This window comes from Nannospalax galili, unplaced genomic scaffold (genome assembly GCF_000622305.1).
Source record: "Nannospalax galili isolate Female #2095 unplaced genomic scaffold, S.galili_v1.0 scaffold1443, whole genome shotgun sequence".
Lineage (NCBI taxonomy): Eukaryota > Metazoa > Chordata > Mammalia > Rodentia > Spalacidae > Nannospalax > Nannospalax galili.
Window position 1 is genome coordinate 191,486 of NW_008349179.1, and position 8,064 is coordinate 199,549.

Here is an 8,064-nt window from a genome sequence, read left to right on the forward strand (position 1 = left end):
AGCCTTGCACTTTGCAAACAGATTTCTTTATATATTTATTTGGTAGCCTTTGCACAAGGCCTTCAGATTTTTCTCTCTGCCCTTCTCTCCTACCTCACTATTGTTCTAGAGTTGGAAATAGAGTTTGTTTTACATATCTATAAGTTAACTAAATAATTGAATAAATATGTAAAATCCACCAAATTTCCAAGTTTACACAGTCTAACTCTGAAAATTTCCTTAGTTAACATGTATCAGTCATGTTAACTTACTGAGAGTGCAAATAACCAATATGTCTCCTCCCATGTCCTCCCACTCCCTCTCAATTACTGTCCCCTGATTATTATTGTTACATACACATATATACATTTATACATGCGCATGCACGCGTGTGCGTGCGCACACACACACAAACACACACACGCGTCTTGAGTTCATTTAGTGGTGCTCATATAGAGATAATTTGCTGGGCTGGTCATTGTTGTGGTTTGTAGGTTTTTAGGCTGAGTAGGATCATTGATTGGTTTTCTTCCTTGGCAGCATGCAGTGTCTTAGAAAATAATTTTTAAAAATAAGAATATTTTTATTGAATTTTTGTGACTTTCATACAATATAATTTGATATGTAATTTGATGATATTTAGATCCCTTCCTCTATCCTCACCTCACCTTATTGCCCCCACCCAATTTAATGTACTCTGGATTATATATATTGAAGCCTATAGAGTCTAACTTGTGTCTCCAAATATCCTTCAGTGTAAATCACTGGAGTCTGGTTAACCTACCCTTGCTTAAAAGAGACTGTCTCTGCCCATCTCAGCAGCCATTTGTTGCCACAATTTCCTTACGTGGGATTAGAGTTTCTTACCTTCTTTCAGATATATGCTGGGACTTTTTCTGGTTTGAGCTTGTATGGGACTTGTGCATCCCATCACCATTACTATGAGTCCATATGGGTAACTGACCAGCTGTCTGGAAAACTCTGTTTCATTGTAATCATCCACCACCTCTGGTTCTTACCGTGTTTCCACTCCCTCTTCCGCTATGATTCCTGAGCCTTGGGAGGCATAGTCTTGAAATAGGTGCCCTGTCCAGAGATAAGCACTCTGCAACCTCTTGTTCTCTGTACGTTGGCCAGTTGTGGGTTTCTGTGTTGCATAAGGAAACTTCTCTAGTGAGAGTTGAGAAATGCATTAATTTATGGGTATTGCAATTAGTCATTAAGAATCAATTTAATACAATAATTATCTAGTAAAAAACTAGTATTGGGTTCTCCCCTGTGTCCTGTGACCTAACCTTAGGTTCCTAAGTCTGATATCAATGTCAGGTATCAGCTCTGTCTTAGGAAGTGAATGGACCTTGAATCCAATTTAGGAGTGGTTTGATACTCCCATAAAATTTCTGCCACTATTGCACTAGTGGGCATATCTTGCCAAGCCAGTTGTTATTGTAGTTCATTGGATTCACAGCTGGGTAAGACTGATGATTAATTTTTTTCCTCTGGTAGCATGCATAGCACCCTCCAGTACAATGAACACTAGCCAATGAAGATGAGGCATTGGCTCTGAAGTCAGTACCAGCATGAACTTTTTTGTTTTTTCTACACATTATGTATTTAGTATGTTTAGCAATAGGGTCTTACCATCCAGTTCTTATGGGTATTCAATGACCAGTATTTTTTGAGGGTCTATGAGAGGCCCCTGGTCAACAGCTTCTATAAATGAAGTCCGTTATTGACACTGAGGGTTTTTATTTTATGATGTCTAGAAAAGGCAGTGTTCCTTGTTATAGGATAAAAACATTATATATATACATATACATATACTTTAGGAAGTTTCTATAGTGGTATGTTTCCATACGACTTTTTTAAAAAGCAGTTAGTGTTACTCATCCCTCCCAATACTTCCTCCTCTGCCGTGCCCTCCCATTCCCCACCCCATTTAACCCTGGGAGGAGTGTTAGAAGGCACTGATATTAAGGGGAGCATAAATTTTTTAAGTAATGTATTATTCAATCTCCAAGTGTCTGTATCATTTTGTGGTTTATTTTGCTATTAATTCATAATGTTTTACCACTATAGTCAAATAAGATGCAAGATATAATTTCAATTGGTTTGTGTTTCATAGAGTTTTTGTGAATTCCATGCAATGCATCCTGATCATATTTAGACCCCCTACATACCTCTCATAACCTCCTTCACTTAATGCATTATGTCATATGTTAAGGCTTATGAGTCAAGTTTGTGTTCCCAAATGTCCTTTGGTGTGTGCGAGTCCCTCCATTGGAGCCTGATCAACCTATCTAATGTCTCTTCCTTAAAGAAAACCATCTCTCCCTTTCCCAGTACTCATTTGTTTCTGATAATTTCCCAGATACAGTTGGGACTTCTTAACCATTTTCCCAGTTCTATGCTGGAGTTTTTTTGTCTGATTTGATCTTGTATGGTTCTTGTGCATGCTGTCACCACTGCTAAGAGTTCATACGAGCAAGTTCCCAGCTGCCTGTAAAAACCTGTTTCCTTGTAGTCATCCACCACCCCTGGCTCTTAAAATCTTTCTGTTCCTTCTTCCTCAATGATTCCTGTACCTTGAGTAACAGAATGTTGATATGGGTATCCTACACAGTGACAAGCACACTGCAGATTTGTATTCTCTGTATCTTGGCTTTCTGGGTTAATCATCATCTGTTGCATGAGGAAGCGTCACTGGTGAGAGTTGGAGAGATGCATTAATATTCTTTCTGCCCCCTGTTCTGCTATGTTCCCCGAGTCTTAGGTGTGGAGTTGCATTGTAGATATGTCACTTAGGGCTGGGTACCTCACAGACACTTATCCTTTGCCTTTGACCAGTTGTGGAACTTTGTAATAGTCTCCATCTGTTGCAAAAAGAAGAGTCTTTGAAGAGTGGTGAGAGATAAAATTTGTAAATATAAGGATACATATTTAAAAAACAGTAACACATTAAATTGGCCTGGAGATGTGACAAAAGTAGGTTTTTCTTTAGGAACTATGACTCTCCAGTCACGTGTATTTGGCTATGTTTACAGCAACATACATGAATTCCCTCCCATTGAGGAGGCTTTAAGTCCATTAGACAGCTGTTTACTACCCCAAAAATAATAGTGCCACTACTACACCAATATAGTTTGCTTGGACAGTTATGTTTATTAGGCTTTGCAGGTAAGTATAACAAATGAGAGAGAACATAGATCACTTGTTTTTCTGAGCCTGTGTTGCTTCACTTAGCATTATAGATTCTAGTTCCATCCATTTGCCTGCAAATCTCACGATTTTGTTTTTCTTTACCATGGTGTAAATATACCATATATTCATTATCCATTCATCAGTTGAGGGACATTTAGGTTATTTCCATTTCTTAGCTATTGTGAAAAGAGCAGCAGCAAACATGACTGTGCAAGTATCTCTGCAGTAGGATGAGCTCTTTGGATACATGCCAAGGAGTGGTATAACCAGATCATATGGAAGATTTATTTATTTTTTTTTTTGTTTGGTTGTTTGTTTTTGCTTTTTGGTATTTTTGAAACAAAGTCTCCCTGTAGCCCCAGCTGGCCTGGAATTCACTATATAGACCAGGTTGGCCTTTAACACACAGAGAGTTGCCTGCCCAGTGCTGGGATTAAAGGCAAGAACCACCATGCCCAGCCTACATTTTTAGTTTTTTAAGAGTTCTTCACACTGATTTCCACAGTGGTTATACCAGTTTGCAATTCACCATCAGTGAATGAGGGTTCCCCTTTCCCTACACCCTTGAAAGCATTTGGTGGTGTTTGTTTTCTTGATCTTAACCATTCTAATTGGGGTATGAAATCTTAAACTGGTTATGATTTGCATTTCCCTAAATACTAGGGATGCTGAACACTTTTTAATGTTTTCTTACCATTTTTATTTCTTCTTTTTGAGAGTTCTCTGTTCAGGACCCATAGCTCTTTTTTAATTGGGTCTTTTGTTTTATCAATTCTCTGTTGTTTGAGTTCTTTGTATATCCTGAATATTAGTCCCATTTGTCAGTTGTTGACCTTAATACCTGAGCAACTGATATGCAATTTAGAAAGTCCTTTCCTCCACATATTTATTCCAGAGTTCTGCCTAAGCTTTCTTCTAACAGTTTCAGCATTTTAGGTTTCACACTGAGATCTTTGATACACTTGTAGTTGAGTTTTGTGGAGGGTAAAAGATATGGGCCTATTTTCATTCTTCTACTTGTGGAGTTCCAGTTTTGCCAGCACCATTAGTTGAAGCTATTATTTCCAACAGTATGTGTCCTAGGCACCTTTGTCAAATATCAGGTGACTGAAATTATGTGCACTAATGTTTGGGTCTTCTATTTTCTCCATTGATCTACATGTCTGTTTTTGTGCATATGCCATGCTGTTATCATGACTATAGCTCTATAATATAGCTTGAGATCTGATATGGCAATTCCCCCCATCATTGCTCATTGTGCTCAGGATTGCTTTGGCTATTCATGATCTTTTGTTATTTCTTATAAATTTTAGGATTTTTTCTATTTTTCTGAGGAATTTCATGGGGATTTTTACTATGATTGCATTGAATCCAGAAATTGCTTTAGATAGGATGGTCATTTTCACAATATTAATTCTTCCAGTCTATAAGCAGAGGGGATTTTTCCATTCCTTGTTTCTGCCTCAATTTCTTTCTTCAAAGATTTAAAGTTTTCATTGTAGAAGTCTTTACTGTCTTTGTTTAGGTTTATTCCTAGATATTTTATTTTATTAAAGCAGTTGTGAATGGAAGTGTTTTCATGAACTCTTTTACTGATTGCTTGTTATTGATATATAGAAAGGCTACTGATGTTTGTAAATTGATTTTGTATCCTGCCACTTTTAGAAAGTGTTGATCATTTCTAAAAGTTTTCTGGAGGACTTTTTGTATCTCTTATGTATAATATCATCTGAATATAGGGATTGTTTGATATCTTCTTTTCCACTTAGTATTCCTTTAATTTCCTTTTCTTGTCTTATCATTCCCTCTAGAGTTTCAAGCACTATGTTGAAAAGGAATGGGGATGGTGGACAGTCTTGTCTGGTTTTAATAGGAATACTTCCAGTTTTTCTCCTTTTAGAATGATGTTGGCTGTGGGTTTGTTGTATATAAACTTACTTATGTTGAGGTACATTTCTTTCTGCTGAATTCCCTCTAGGAATTTTATCATGAATGCATGTTGAATTTTGTCAAAGGCCTTCTTCCGTCTATTGAAATGATCATGTGATTTTTGTCTTTAAGTCCTTTTATATGATTTATTGTGTTTATTGACTTATGCATATTGACCCATCCCTGCATTTCTGAAATAAAGCCCTCTTGATCATGGTGGATGATCTTTTTGATGTGTATCTGAATGCAGTTCATGAGTATTTTGTTGAGTATCTTTGTATCTATGTTCATTAAGGATATGGGCCTATAGTTTTCTTTTTTGTTGTATCTTTATCTGGCTTAGTATTAGAGTGATACTGACTTAATAGCAGAACTTTGGGAATTCTCCCTCTATTTCTTTTTTGAACAATTTAAGTAGTATTGACTGTAGATCTTCTTTGAATGTCTGATAGAAATCTATGGTGAGTCCATCAGGCCTGGGAGCTTTAAGAGGCTTTGCATTACTGTTTTCGGTTTGTTTAAGTTGTTAATCTCTTCTTGGTTTAACTTTGGTGGTTCCACTGAATTTAGAAATTTATCCATTTCTTGTAAATTTCCTAATTTCATAGTGTATAGGTTTTTAAAGTATTTCCTTAAAATGTTCTGTATCTTTTTGGCATCTGCTGTGATGTTTCCCCTTTTTCCTCTGATTTTGTTGATTTGAATTTGCTCTTTCTTTTAGTTAGCTTAGATAAGGTTCTGGCTATCCTGTTTACCTTTGCAAAGAACCAGCTCTTAGATTCATTGATTCTTTGTGCTCTTTTCTTTGTTTCTATTTCATTGATTTCTTCTTTGATTTCATTATTTTTTCTCATCTGCTGGGTTTGGGTTTGGTTTGTTCTTGCTTTTCCAAATTCTTGAGTTGTACCACTAAGTCATTAGTTTGTGCTCTTTTTGATCTTTCAATGTAGGTTCCTGGAGATATAAACTTTTTAACACAGTTTTTATGTGTCCCATATTTTTTATTGTGTTGTATTATCATTTTCATTTAGTTCCAGGAATACTTTTATTTCTTTTTCGATTTCTTCTTTGGCTCAATCGTCATGTGTTGCTTAATCTCCATGAGTTTGTATAATTACTACTGATTCTTTTTTGTTGAATTTAAGCTTTATTGTGTTGTCGTTTGATAGAATAAATGAAATTATTTCAATTTTTTATATTTGTTGAGGTTTGTTTTGTGCCCCAGCATGTGGTCAATTTTAGAGAAACTTCCATGGGCTGTGTAGTGATTTGAATGAGAATATTCTCCATAGGCTTCAAGAATGTATACATTTTTCCCCCAGTTGGTGGTGGTATTTTTGGAGATTTAAGGAGATGTGCCCTTGCTGAGAGGAAGCATGTCACTGGGGGAGTACCTTTAAGAGTTCTTAAGCCTTGCTAGATTTCCAGGTGCTCTCAGTTTCCTGTGCATACTTGAAGATGTGACTGCTTAGCTTTCTGCTCTGGCTGCCTCTGCTGCCATGCCTCCCTGCCATGATGGACTCTTGCCCCTTTGGAACCATATGCTAAATAAATTCTTCTTTCTATAGGTTGCCTTGGTCATGGTATCTTATCACAGATAAGTAACCTTATTATACCTTCATTTGTTTTCTTTCTGTATCCTCTTGGGCATGGTTATTCCTTTCTTCAGTCTTTTGTAATGCTTCAAGTATTCTCCGTAGAGCTGTTTTAGTGGACAAGAATTCTTTTAGCCTATTTGTGTCATGGAAAGTATTTCTTTCCTTTTCAACTATTATAGACAGTTTTGCTGTGTAAAGTATTCTGGGTTGTCATCTACGATCCTTTAGAGCTTGGAATGTTTTGCTCCAGGCTCTTTTGGCTTTTATAGGTTGCATTGAATATTCAGCTGTAATTCTGACAGGTTTTCTTTTATATGTAACTTTCTATTTTTCTCTTTCAGGTTTCAGTACCCTGTCTCCATTCTGTATACTTAGTGTTTTTACTCTGACATGCTGCAGGAAGTTTCTGTTCTGGTCCTGTCTATTTGTTGTTCTGTGTGCTTCTTGTATCTCTATGGGTATGACTTTCCTTAGTTTACAGAAGTATTATTCTATTATCCTGTTGAAGGTCTGGTCAATGCTATTGACATCAGAATCTTCTTCTTCTTCTATGCCTATGATGCATAGATTTGGTCTTTTCATAGTGTCCCAAATTTTCTACATATTTTATTCCTGTGTGTTTTGTAATTTCTCATATTCTTTGCTTGAGTGATCTAATTCTTCAATATTATCATATAGTCTTAATATTCTGTTTTCCATTTGATTTATTTTGCTGGTAAGGTTTTCTCCTGTCCTTTCAAATTGACTTATTGAGTCGTCAATTCCATCCTCATTTCACCCTGAGTTTTCTTCAATGTTTCTATCTCTTTCATGAATTCACTTTTCATTTCCCAAAGTGTCTTTGTTGTTTCATCGTCCTATATATTTGTATTTTCTCAGGCTCTCAAGCTCCAGTTATGAGTTTATTCCTAGTCTCTTTGTGTTCTTTGAGTTGCATGTTTGTGTATTCTTTAATGTCATTAAATTCTTTGATAATGTTTATGATTATTCTTTAAAATTCTATGACCTGGTGTTCCTCTGGGTAGTTTTTATTGTAGAACAATTCTATAGGCCTGGTGATATTTGGTGGGGAAATATTATCTTGTTTTTTCATATTACTTGCATTTTTGCATTATGACCTGGGCATATGGATTTCTTTTGTTGGTTGTGTGTCTAATATAAAATTCTAGGCTCTGTTATGGGTCAGAGGGACACAAAGGACACTTTTTGCTCCTTGCCCTCCTAGGTCGATTAGTTCCCAGGGATCATGAGCATCTCGCAAATTGTCCTATAATGGTGGTGGGTCATCTGACCTCTTGATCAAGGAGGCCAAGGAGACCCCACCAGATGGACTTGAACCAGTGTCCAGTCTATAAAG